The 13,971-nt window shown below is 36.3% G+C and overlaps 1 pseudogene; it reads right to left on the bottom strand.

Annotated features, from left to right (window-relative positions):
- Positions 1-664: 664 nt before the first annotated feature.
- LOC120174787 lies at positions 665-9,571 on the bottom strand (annotated as a pseudogene).
- Positions 9,572-13,971: the final 4,400 nt, after the last annotated feature.

The raw sequence follows: 13,971 nt of genomic DNA, 5'->3' as shown, positions 1-13,971 counted from the left end.
CTAACGCCTACCATTATGGAACACATCAGTTCAATTCCACAGTTTAAAAATGATCATATCATTTTCTAATTAGTTAGGATTTCACATTTCAACTTTATGGTTCTGTTATAATGGACCAACACTATTTAGTCTCTCTTGTCACAAAAAGAAGCTTGACTACGAAAGTCACTTACCAATTGGTACATACAGCTTACCAGCTCCCAATCAGAGGAAGCCAATGATATAAACCACCTGTCAAAGTAGCACAAAGAACTAAAGTTGCTTACCATCAAACAGAATAAAAGAACGAGGAAGCAATACCAAGAATAAACCTATCCCTTGAATTTATTCCATTTCAGGTCTAGCTCTCTTCACAAAACAGCCCTTTAGTGATTTACAAGTTCATACCACTCTTATATCACTTCCACATTTCAAGCAAAGTCAAATCTCAGATCGTGGTATTAAGGAATAATTTTTAAAGCACTTTATTAGACGGAAACATAGCCTCTCCTCTTCAAGAGAAGAAAAGGAACCAATACACCCCCACCAAACTCCAGAAAACCATTCATTTTAGCTACACGTAAAATGTAATCAAGAAACTGGAGTATGATGACTGTTACACCTCTTAGGATTACGGCAACTTAAACTTTCCTATCCGATGCAGATCTCAAACCACATGCATACGTGAAAAATCAAGTACATGCTACCTTAACTCCCATTATAAAACATAAAATTCAATTCATCAGCCAAAGTGCCAAATGTCAAGGATACAAGTGTTTAGGGTTTTTACAAGGAAAGCAAATTATTAGAAACTCATTACAGAGCCTGAAAATCCTGAAGTCTGAGCCAAAAATGATTGAATGGTGATTTGCATCATTAAATGATCTTATTCTTGGTCACCCAAGACAAGCACAATGGTGGCCAAAGTAGAACATAAGTTTCTCAGACCCAATTTGTCTGGTCTTCTGGTCTAGGCTGGCTTCATTGGAAAGGGGAAAGGTCTGGCTTCAAAATTTGTGACAGCTGTTTAGATAGGGGAGAAAAGGCAACAAGTTGGGAAGGTGCAGTAGAATCCTTGGCATGGGATGGCTGGCAGGGTTTAAGATATCATTCTGCATATCTTCATGCAAAAGAATCAAAAGAACTGGCATATCAAAGCCCAATGTAAATAAATGGAATGAGATGCATTTACCTGTGGAGTCTAGAACCCAGGACTAATACCCATGCTTCCTATGTGAAACTTGGTTTACATTGGACAACCTGGTGACAGCTAAAAATCAGGCAAGTCGTAACAATTGATATAACAGAAAATCCAAGGTGATCAAAATTTTCTAACTAGATAGGTAAACGTTACCCCCGACCGGAACTCTGACCACCATGATTTCCATAGATGTCACTTCCACTCTGGAAAATAAAAACATAAAACATTCAGAGGAAGTAAAATAAAACGTGAGATAGAAATTATGCATGCAGAACATCATAAATATGCAACGGGCTGGATAGTTAGATGTTGCACTTTAGAAAACACCTGGCCGCAATGACCAGATGCATCTTTGCAAGGAAATGTTAAAGGAGGAAATAAATGAAAAGACAAGCTTACAAGTGAACCACTATAAATTCCTTTATTGTCACTTACGGACAAATCACTAGTGCTGTATCCCCCTGAGTAAGAAGAGTATCCAAGATTACGTGGTTGACCATCTTTTTTACCATACTTAGGACCATCTGACGTGTCTAATGACATGGGAATGTAGGGAAGGACGGGCAAAAATGCTGGAGCTGCTCCTTCTCTTTCAAATATATTGGCTCTCAGGCGCAACAGTACTTGTGAAAAGGCATTGCTAGCAACATCCAAACTTCCAGTAATCTGTACCACAATAGAAGATTAAATTTCCATCGACTAGAGAGGTCTGATTATGATATTGAGTGATGACAAAGGAAGAGTGCATGTGCAGACCAAAAAGGATATTTATTCACCTGCACCATCTCTTCGTCTTCATATGCAACTTTGGGAAGGTTTTCCTTAGATAGTATGCGAATACTAGCCCTAGTAGCATTCCTCAGCCCAGATATTATCGCTCCACATTTACCAATAAGGCATCCAACCTGTGAGCTTGGGACAAGTAAACGGGTAGTGATTACAGAATCACCTGACTCTCCTTCTGTTTTTTCACTGCATCGTGATTGCAACCGCAAAGCAGCATTGATGGTAGGGGATGGGCCTTCAATAAACTGCAGATATAAATAATTTGGCATGTCAAAACTTTCTACGATAGAAAATCCCCAATGATAATGTAGCTCATTTTATAACTAATGTATTCTTACCTCCTTCGCTGATATGAATATAATGCAATCATCTCCTTCAGCCGCAGAGCTATCAACTTTAATAGATGCCCCAGACTCCTGTCTAATCTGTTTGATTATACCACCACCTTTTCCAATCACACCCCCAATGTTTCCAACTGGGCAAACCAAACGAAGAGAAAATTCCCTTTCAGAACCATCATCTCTTCTAGAAGAATAGTTGCCATAAGAACCAATAAGGGGAGCATTCATGTACATCCCATCAGGTGGATTCATATTAGATAGAGAGGAGGGAAGCAAGTGTTGGGATCTTGAAGGATTATCATGAAGGTGAGATGACACATGATACAGAGCCTTCCTCACTACTGAGGGCTCTCCAACTATCTGAAAACACCACAGAGAAATTCAATAAGTAAACAACAAGGCTGTGAGATGATCCAAATTCCCCTAATAAGCTGGGAACTCATACATATTTAAGGAGGGTATTAAATACAGTTACAACAACATAAGGACACATTTTAAGGTAAGAACTGCCTGGTCAGAACCCTAATTGAGAACAATCAACAGATCTTCCAAATCCCACCATTTACAATAAAAGAACAATCAGGAATATAAACTCTTTCTTTTCTAGGAAGAGAAGCTGAAATTGTGGGGGGAAAGTATCACCAAGTGTCACAATTCAAGATAGAAAATGATAGAATTGGGGATTTCAGAAAAAATGAAGAAAGTATGAAGAAGAAGAATTGCATTGAAATCTCAGCATATTTTCTCAATTACAATTCTGTTGCATATATTTACTAATCAACAGCCAATTATTTGTTTACAGCTGTCCTATATTTGTCTTGTAGTCTAACTGCTTGCTTCTTGATAGATTCCTTCAACAGATTTCTTCTTGGGCTTCATGGTGGGCTGTCATCCTCCTTTATCTTCCACAACTGTAGTTACTTGAGTATCTCCTGTGGCCCATTCCCATTTGACGTTCCAATCCAGTTTGTCATCTCCCTTGGTCTGTTCCCAAACTGCATTGTCATCAGGTAATTTAATCGATTCCTCTTTCTCCCAAATCCCTAGCTTCCGAGTTCCCAATTCTCCGAACCCTAATTCCATTTCTCCCCCAAATCTCTTCTCCATTTCACCTGTCACCATGACAATACCCCCCTCTTCAGACGATCCTTGACCTCAAGGATCAAACCGTGGAAACTGTGTTCTCAAAACAGTATAGTCTTCCCATGTGGCATCATCATTTCCCAAGTTTGTCCAGTGAATCAAGAATTGGGTAACATCCTGATTATTGCGCTTCACAATTCGTTTGGCCAAAGCAGCAGCCGGATATACCTTTAACTGGCCATCAACATCAATCTCCGGAGGATCCAACGAGGTAATCTGCTGGTCACCAATCTTTTTCTTTAAGAGACTAACATGGAAAACAAGATGGATTTTCGAATGATCAGGTAATTTTAATTTGTATGCCACTAACCCCACTCGTTCAATCACTGTGTAGGGACCAAAAAAGCGAGCAGCCAATTTAAGATTTTTACGAATTGCTAACGACGTTTGCTGATACGGTTGGAGTTTAAGGTAAACACTATCCCCCACCATAAATTCCTTATATGTACGTTTCCTGTCTGCATATGCTTTCATTCTTGATTGAGCCTTCTGTAGTTGTTCCTGCAAAATTTTGTTCATGACATCTCGTTGCTCTAATAACTCCTGTACTGTCTGCACTATTGACTGACCACCCCAAGATAAAACTTGAGGTTTATAACCATACATTGCTTCAAATGGAGTTACTCCTAAGGCAGTGTGATAGTTGGTGTTATACCACCATTCTGCCTGTGGTAACCAATCAACCCATATAGTAGGTTTAATAAAACAAACACTCCTCAAGTACTGCTCAACACACTGATTTACTCTTTCAGTTTGGCCATCCGTTTCTGGATGATAGGCAGTGCTGAAGTGAGTTTATGTGCCAACCTGTTTCATAAATTCCTTCCAAAAAACACTTGTAAATAACTTGTCTCTATCTGACACAATAGACTTAGGATGGCCATGTAATTTATAAATCTGAGCTAAATAAAGCTTTGCCAAATCAGCTGCTGTGTAAGGATGTTTTAAAGGAATGAAATGACCATATTTAGTAAACCTGTCAACAATTACCCAAATGCAAGTGAATTTCTTGGAAGGTGGCAAACCTTCAATGAAATCCATAGAAATCATATCCCAAGCCTGGTGTGGAATTGGTAGTGGTTGTAGGAGACCAGCTTTGTGAGAATGATCAACTTTAGTCATCTGGCAGACCTCACACTGAGCAATAAAATCTGTGATCTGTTTTTTTAATCTTGGCCAATAAAAATAAAGCTGAACTCTATAGACAGTAGCTTGAATTCCTGAATGTCCTCCCAAAGGGGATGCATGTAAAAGGGTCAAGATTTGTTGTCTCAATCCTCCAGTTTCACCCACATAAACTTTCTTGTTAAATCTCAGAACTCCCTGAATAAAAGTCCATTAACTGTTAGCATCTGTACAGATACTCAATTCTGCAATTTTTGCCTTTGCAAAGCTATCTTCTGTATAGCTCTTTTCAAGATCTTGAACCCACTGTGGAATAATAGCTGTTACAGTCATCTTCTGTAATTCAACTTCATTTTTTCTAGATAAAGCATCTGCAGCCAAATTACTTCTCCCTTTTCTGTAAAGAATTTTATAGTCTAACCCCAAAAGTTTTGTAAGTCCTTTCTTTTGGATAGAAGTAGTGAGTCTTTGGTCCAAAAGATGTTTAAGTGCTTCATGATCTGTTTTGATGACAAATGGAATTCCTTCAAAGTAATGTCTCCATTTAGTTACTGCCATAAGAATAGCTAAGTATTCCCTTTCATAGACAGACAAATCAGAATGTCTAGGACTTAAGGCCTTACTTAAATAGGCTATAGGACGTCCCTCTTGAGATAAAACAACTCCAATTCCAGTAGAACTCGCATCTGTTTCCAAACAGAATGGTTTAGTAAAATCAGGCAAAGCAAGAATAGGAGCCTGAGACATGGCTGCTTTAAGTGTCTCAAAAGCTGTCCTAGATTCAGGTGTCCAAGTGAAATTATTCTTTTTAAGCATATCAGTCAATGGCCTACTAATCATACCATAATTGCGTATAAATTTCCTGTAATAGCCTGTAAGACCCAAAAATCTCCTGAGAGATTTCAAATTTGTAGGCAACTTCCAAGTCGTCATAGCTTTTATCTTGGAAAAATCAGTAGCAACACCTCGAGCTGAAATTACATAACCCAAATATTCCACCTGTGTTTGCCCAAAAAAACACTTACTTTGTTTAGCAAACAACTGGTGCTTCCTCAAAGTCTCTAACACAATTTTTAAATGTGTCTTGTGTTCTAAAATAGATTTACTGTATATGAGAATATCATCAAAAAAAACTAAGACAAATTTCCTCAAATATGGTCCAAAAACTTCATTCATCAATGTTTGAAAAGTTGCTGGTGCATTTGTTAGACCAAATGGCATGACTTTGAACTCAAAGTGGCCATGATGAGTTCTAAAAGCTATCTTCTCAATATCATCAGGTCTTATTCGAATCTGCCAATATCCTGATCTAAGATCAATTTTAGAAAAATACTTAGATCCAGCCAATTCATCCAAAAGATCTTCTACCACTAGTATAGGAAATTTGTTTTTAACCGTCATAGAATTCAATTGCCTATAATCAACACAAAGCCTCCATGGACCATCTTTCTTCTTAACCAACAAACAAGGAGAGGCAAAAAGACTCTTACTTGTTTGTATAATGGAAGAGGCTAACATCTCCTTAATCTGTCTCTCAACTTCTATTTTTTGATGGTGAGGAAATCTGTATGGTCGTAGATTGACAGGTTGAGCTCCCTCCTTAGGTATAATTGCATGGTCTTGACCTCTTTGAGGTGGCATACCATCAGGTTCAGCAAATATATCTGCATACTGTTGTAAAATTGATTGTAAATCTGCTGAAATTGAAAACTGATCTTCTTCTGTTATCATCAAATAGAATTCACCAGCAAAAGCAACATCTTTAGCAACCATTTTCTGTAACTTATTTTCAGAATGTAATTTAATAGTTGGCATCCTTTTTTCTCCTTGTAAAAGAATTTGTTGTCCATCTTTTTGGAATGCCAATGTCAATTCATTAAAATCCATCAAAATGGGACTGTACTTTTGCATCCAATCAACCCCTAGCACCATATCACTCCCTCCCAGTTGCAAGACTCTGAAATCATGTTCAAAAAGATGTCCTTGCATTTTCCATTGGAGTTGTTTACTAGTGAGTGTGCTGTAAAGTTTCTCTCCATTTGCTACAGTGATTGAAAGAGGTCTAGTAGAAATAACCTCTGCTCCTTCCTTAGCCCAACCAGCAGTTACAAAACTATTTGTACTACCACTGTCAATCAAAATATTTAAGGGTCTCCCTTTCACAGTCCCTTGAATTCTCAAAGTTGAAAAACTAGCCTGTCCATTTAAAGCATTCATAGAAATTTCGAAATCTTTTGCTCTTGCAATCTGAGTAACAGATTCTGGTAATTCGGTTTCTTGAATATTCTCCTCTTCAATGTCTTCAACAAATTCACCTTTATTCATACAATTCAGCTACTTCTGTTTACATTGATGTCCCGGAGCAAACTTGTCTCCACATTTAAAACAAAGATTATTAGCTCTTCGATAGTCTAAAATACTCTGCTTAGTGTTGGTAATTGGAGGACTAGGCTTAGGAAAAATCGTAGTAGACAAATTCTTCACTGTAGAAGTTTGACTTGAATTGTAGAAATTTCGAACAGGAAGTCGAAATTTTTACTTTCAATTTCACCAGCAATTTCATGAAGTTTAGTTTGTTTAAATGTAGCAGACAAAGATTTTGGTTCATGTGCTCGAACTCTGTGCTTCAATTCATCCTTTAAGCCGCTAATAAAGCTAGAAATGAAATACTCTTCCCCCAGATGAGGATTCTGCTGTATAATAAAAGGCATTAATTCATTAAAACGTTCCTGATACTCCTCCACAGTACCTCGTTGAGTTAATTTGTTGAACTCATCCACCACATCAATATACGTACTGCTGTTAAATCTGTGACACAAATCAGCTGCAAACTCATGCCAAGTAACCTTATGTTTGTGCATTAGATACCCATCAAACCACGTTTCAGCCTTCCCAGTCAAATACATAGAAGCTATTTCAATCTGCTAAGATTCAGGAATAGCAAATATTCTGAAATATTTCTGACATTTTTGCAACCAACCCCTAGGATTTGAACCATCAAAGAACTGAAGTTCAATTTTAGGTCTAGAAAATGAAACAGAAACATTAACAGTAGCAGGAATAGCACTAGAATTCTCCCCTGAGTCATCTCCATTACTAACCAGTCTCAAAGATGGAACAGTTAGCAGAATAGGATCAGATTGTTTATCACCAGGTTTAGATTGTAAAATACCTGGTTCTCCAGGTTTAAAAGAATATCTTTCATGTTCATTAATTACAGTAACCTCACAAGGTGTCTTACCTTCCAGTTTTGGTGCAGGAATGTCAGCTCCTTTCTTACTGGTTGCTGGAGTTAGGTGATCACCTTCCTCTGCACTTTTTGTAATCATCTGAATAATCTTCTGAAGATACCTAGTATTTTCTGTGGACTGTGCTTCCAGGGTAGCTAGACGTTCCTCCCATTTCTCACGTTGAACAACCCACAATCTCGTCACTTCCTCTTGCTGCTCTGCAGGTACAGTTTTAGTTGCTTCGATCGGATTTGTTTCAGCCATTTTTGTATTTTTCTTAGTCATCCCAATTTTTTTTTTCGAATTTTGGATCAATTAACGTAACTCTGATTACCAATTGTCACAATTCAAGATAGAAAATGATAGAATTGGGGATTTCAGAAAAAATGAAGAAAGTATGAAGAAGAAGAATTGCATTGAAATCTCAGCATATTTTCTCAATTACAATTATGTTGCATATATTTACTAATCAACAGCCAATTATTTGTTTACAGCTGTCCTATATTTGTCTTGTAGTCTAACTGCTTGCTTCTTGATAGATTCCTTCAACAGATTTCTTCTTGGGCTTCATGGTGGGCTGTCATCTTCCTTTATCTTCCACAGCTGTAGTTACTTGAGTATCTCCTGTGGCCCATTCCCATTTGACGTTCCAATCCAGTTTGTCATCTCCCTTGGTCTGTTCCCAAACTGCATTGTCATCAGGTAATTTAATCGATTCCTCTTTCTCCCAAATCCCTAGCTTTCGAGTTCCCAATTCTCTGAACCCTAATTCCATTTCTCCCCCAAATCTCTTCTCCATTTCACCTGTCACCATGACACCAAGATACAACTAATTTCCTTTTAAAGAAGTCTCATTCAAACAATTCTCATGACTCATATCTATTCATCTCTATCATCCAGTTTAAGTCTCATTCAGTTAAACAACCACCTGGTTGTATCGTGTATTTTCTATGGTTAATGAATCTTAAGGCACTCTTTTCCTCCTCCCTCTGATTAAGGAGCTTCTCTATAAGTTCCTTTAATCATGAATGAGGTTTTTAACGAGGCCTTCAATTCCTATAAAAAAAAGTTAAACAGCCACCATCCTTTCTCCTATTTATTAAATGAAGGCATAACACACATAGTATCTTTTTACAAAAGAAAAACAACTTTACCTGAAGAAGCTCATCAGAACTCAAAGCACATGGGGGCAAATGCTCATTACTTAAAACCTGAACCTGAGCATGCATTTCGCTCCTTAGAGTTTGAATCAGTTGTCCACCTTTCCCAATAACACAGCCAATCTGATCAGATGCCACAAGCATTCTCACAGTAACTACATGTGTTTGCTCTTCGAAATCCTCATCGGAAGGTAACTCTTCCGCAACCACCCTATCATGTACCCTAAACAATGCATCCTGAGCAGGTGAAACAAATTCATCGTCACCGTCACCAAAGGGATTTGTTTCCTCACTAAAGCTATAAATCATAACAATCCTCTCCTCACAACCCGGCATAGCTTCGCAAATCCTAATATTAGACTTACTATCTAACCTTAACTATTTCACAATCTCACCACCTCTCCCTATAATACTCCCAACCCTTTTGACGTGGCATAAATAACGGTATACAGTGTCTTCAGGCCCAATCCCATGCTGTTCATTTTCCTCGCCTCCATTCCTTCTTTTACTCCCTCCTACTCCATTTCCAGCATGATCAGGCTGAAAATGGGATCTTTTGCCGTAATCATTTTTTTGACCAGCCGTAATCATTTTTTTGACCAGCCATAATAACCGCCTTAAGTTTCAAATTATTGATCTCTATAACAACTTAAATTAACTGCAGCATACAAAAATCAAAAATTGGATTCAGAAAAAAAAAACTAAATGCCTAAAGTTTCTTAAACTCTTAAATCGTAACATGGTAATTAGAACAATAACAATAATAATCAGATATAAAAAATAAACTGAACTGACAAGTAATAATTAGAAATTATTTAACAGATCGAATATGAAGAATTAAGTGAAGTGGAGGGAAATTACGGAGAAACAGAGGAACGGAACGGAAGAATAGAAACGGAGAAACGTCGGAGCGTTTTTATTTTCTATATCAGGAAATAAGGAAGGAACTGTGGTGATTTTGTTCTTTGAGAAATATCTTCGGCTGGTGGTTGGTTCGATTTTTTTTCTAGGGTTGGAAGCGTTGACCGTGCATCCACGTGACTGACATATACTTTGCTTTCTAAAGAGAGCTTTAAATTTAGGCTTAATATAGATACTAGTCTGTCCAAATTATACATTTTTTTAAAAATAAATTTAGGTGTTTCACGTTGTTGTTTTGAAATTTTTTATTTAAAATAAAAAAATATAATATAATTTAGAAAACTCAAAAAATTCAAAAATTTTAAATAAGTCTCAAAACTTTAAAAAAAATTATTTCAATCCCTAAACCCACATTAGTCGCCTCTCTTGGCCGTTACCGAACCTTTACTCCACCCGACAACCAATAATCCACAAACAACCATCAGAACAAGAGTCAATGAACGACGATTCACGCGACCCCTTGACGAAGAACAATGTAACACCCCAACCCATACCCGACCTGGATACGAGTCCGAGATGTCACATTGACATTTTCAAAACCTTTATTCTTGTAAAATAACTGGACATTTGAATTTATATTAAGAAAATACAATCATGTATTATTCAATTATGTTTGGTATAAAATTTTGAGATAAAAACGTGTTTATGAACGGTGAAATACTATATGAACAGTAATACAGTAACCTGCTACAGTGATTTTCGTAAATTGTACATAACACTCGTAAAAATTTAACAGTTCATTTCTTTGCATTTGTACTTATATAAATATGTTTAGAATATTACAAAACTCGATCAGAGCATAAATACCTAATTTACCTACTTTATTTACATGCCAACCTATTTATCACATAATAATACATACTGTGTAATTTACTTCTGATCTGGTCTTTGAGCAGAGATATGTTGTTACTATGAACTTAGCTTTGATCCTTCTGCTTCTCAGTACCTACGTGTAAATCACTTACACGCTAAGTCATAGACTTAGTGAAGCAAAAACATAATAATAATGCATTTCTCATAAATATAACATTCAATCGAGTCGCATATAATTCAGTATACATGATGACATGAGATAATACAAGTACTTTTAGTACCTTTTTATCATATAAATACATATATCGAACCTTTCTCTACATACCATGGAACATATATACTACTTCACAACCAAACATACATAGTAACAAATCAATTTATTTATTTACTCTCTGTAAGGACCATGTATTCGCCCATGTATACTTTTGAGAACTTAAGGTATGTGAGTACATTGAGGTTGTGCACACATATGCTGTCACCACAGCTCGATCAATGTCCCGAAGGACCAGTCCATAGATTCCGAAGAACCTAGGTAAACAGTCCATATGTCCCGAAGAACATAGGTAAACAGTCTATATGTCCCGAAGAACATAGGTAAACAGTCCATATGTCCCGAAGAACATAGGTAAACAGTCCATATGTCCCGAAGAACATAGGTAAACAGTCCATATGTCCCGAAGAACATAGGTAACCCTCAACCCTTGGCATGCCAACTATACCCCTAGCTCTCATATCACATAACATGGGCATTATCATTTATGACCGTTCACATTACTTATTCATATTCTTTCTCTTATAAACACATATCTTTTCTTTGCAGTCACGTATCACATGTACGTGTAATCCTTGATATCATAATCATATGTTCCTTCTCTTCTATCACATATCAAATGTATGTGTAAGCACATATCTAATATCATATGTTGCATTTTCATGTAAACATGTAAATCATGTAACATATAAACATACATCTATTTCTATGTACTAATGCACACAGAGTAATCCCATAACATTATATAATTTACCTCTTACCATAGTAACTCTATCATTGACTCATCGCAAGCCAATGTTTGATCAATCACATAAGTACAATTTAAATTGCACTCACCTTAGCCTTGCTTTGATTCGATTATAATCCTTTGATTATTCCGGAACTTGTTTAGGCTCAATATCTACATAAATATATCATTTCAAAACAACTATCAGAAGCCTAAACTTTAAACTTGATGTTAATAACTTAAACCGATTTAATGAATCAATTCTATATTTTCATTTAGGGGGGAATCGATACCCCCCCAGGGGAATCGATACCCCCTGAACATACTGGAAATTTTTCGTTCAAGAGGGGGAATCGATTCCCATTCATAGGGTATCGGTTCCCTCTACCCAGAAATTGTATTCTAAGCTCGAAAATCATCAATTTTCAACTCAAACCTTCCTATTTCACTTCCTTTAATACTCCTAACTTTAATACACATACTTAAACTTATTTCTATTCCATAATCACTTCTTTAACTTCAAATCTAGTCATTCCTATGTAATTGCAAAAATTATACTAGTTTTGCAACATGTTCAAATTCCTATTCTAACACTTCTTATCCCTTAATTAACTTGATGACAAGTCAAATTCAACTTTCAATTCTCAATATAAACTTTATTTCGATATTTCATTCAAAAACTCCAAATCTTTAAATCCTCATAAACTCTTCACTTTGTTGTTTTAAAGCAAATTAATCCTTCCTTAATCTTACTTAGCATCTAATAATCAAAACTAAACTTAAATTTCAGCACATAATCAGCTCAAAAGAAAACTCACCTTTGCTTGGCTTCACACGTGGAGAAGAGAAAATGAAGAAGAAAAGAGAGAAGAGATTTTTCTGGAAAATCTCCCATCCTTATCCATATATATATATATCATTTAATTATAATTATCAAGTCTAATGACCATTTTGCCCTTTAATTCTTTGGATAATTACTATAAACTTTTAGGAAATATTTCCGAACAAATCATTAAACTATTAAACTATTATACTTTAATCATCATATTCTGAAATTTTATAATTGTGGTCACTAACCCGTATTTTGGGATGTTACAAATCTTCCCCCTTAAGAAAATTCGTCCTCGAATTTTCATTGCACCAGGAGATAAGATATTGTCCACACATCTCCAATGTATTTTACTTTAACCTTTCTAAAATCCATATAATGTAACTCATTATATAGATAGTAACCTCTATTGTCATCACTCCATACCAATAATCTATCTATACTTATTATATATATATATATATTCTTAAACTTTTCTATAACCATATTCTGCATCATTTGATCTTTTAATATTCTCCTTATAAGAATCATCACCTATACCTTATCTTATCAATGCAGCAAAGAAACTATTCTATTTCAGAACGATATAAATCCTCTAACATTATAATTTCCAATTCATCTAAACTGGTTAACTCTACTCTTTTCAATTATAATTAACATTTTTATGGTAATTATAAAACTGGTTTATTTCCAATCTTACTTCAAATTCATTGCATAATAATGGGACACTTTCAATATATCTTACTTATCCACACACTGTACCCTAATAAATTTGTCACTGTCATATTACTATGAATAATTTCTAATTGAATTCTCAATTCTTTCACCCATTTACTACTAATATATGAACAAACAAGCCTAAATCAATCATTATCATAATATATTTATTTCACACTTGAAAGATACCTGCTATTATCTCCGGATCATCAAAATCTTCATTGGTATTAATATTATACATTCGAGCAGTGGAGCGTATTTCTTGTTGAGTAGAAGATTCAGGTTGGCTCCTACCTCTTCCTCTACCTCTCCCTCTCCAAGATATCGAAGCAGATCGTTCCGACTGTACTGGTTCTCCTTTCCCCAATGGGCAATCTCTCACAAAATGTCCCATTTCACCACATCGGAAACAAGCTCCGGATTCTACCCTACATATTCCACCATGATATTTTCCACAAGTCTGACAATGTCTCTGTTGGGTTCTGTCCTCACCAAACCCTACTGATTGGGTCTGTCTAGCTTTCCTCTGATTTGATTCTCTAACGGAGGATTCTACCAATCCAGACCTTGCCTGAGACTGAGTACCAGAATCTCTACCCCTCTTGGGTGGTGCAGAACTCGATAAAGCCCCGGTTCTTTTGGATGATTGGGTTCTTTGATCCCCAAACCTTTCATTCTGAGCTCTCTCTAGAGCTTTAGCACGATTTACTATTTCTTGAAACGAGGAC

This window comes from Hibiscus syriacus, unplaced genomic scaffold (assembly GCF_006381635.1).
Source record: "Hibiscus syriacus cultivar Baekdansim isolate YM2019G1 unplaced genomic scaffold, ASM638163v2 tig00003103_pilon, whole genome shotgun sequence".
NCBI classification, from domain to species: Eukaryota; Viridiplantae; Streptophyta; class Magnoliopsida; order Malvales; family Malvaceae; genus Hibiscus; species Hibiscus syriacus.
The sequence above is the reverse complement of the archived record's forward strand: the minus strand, read 5'-3'. Positions and strand labels throughout refer to the sequence as shown.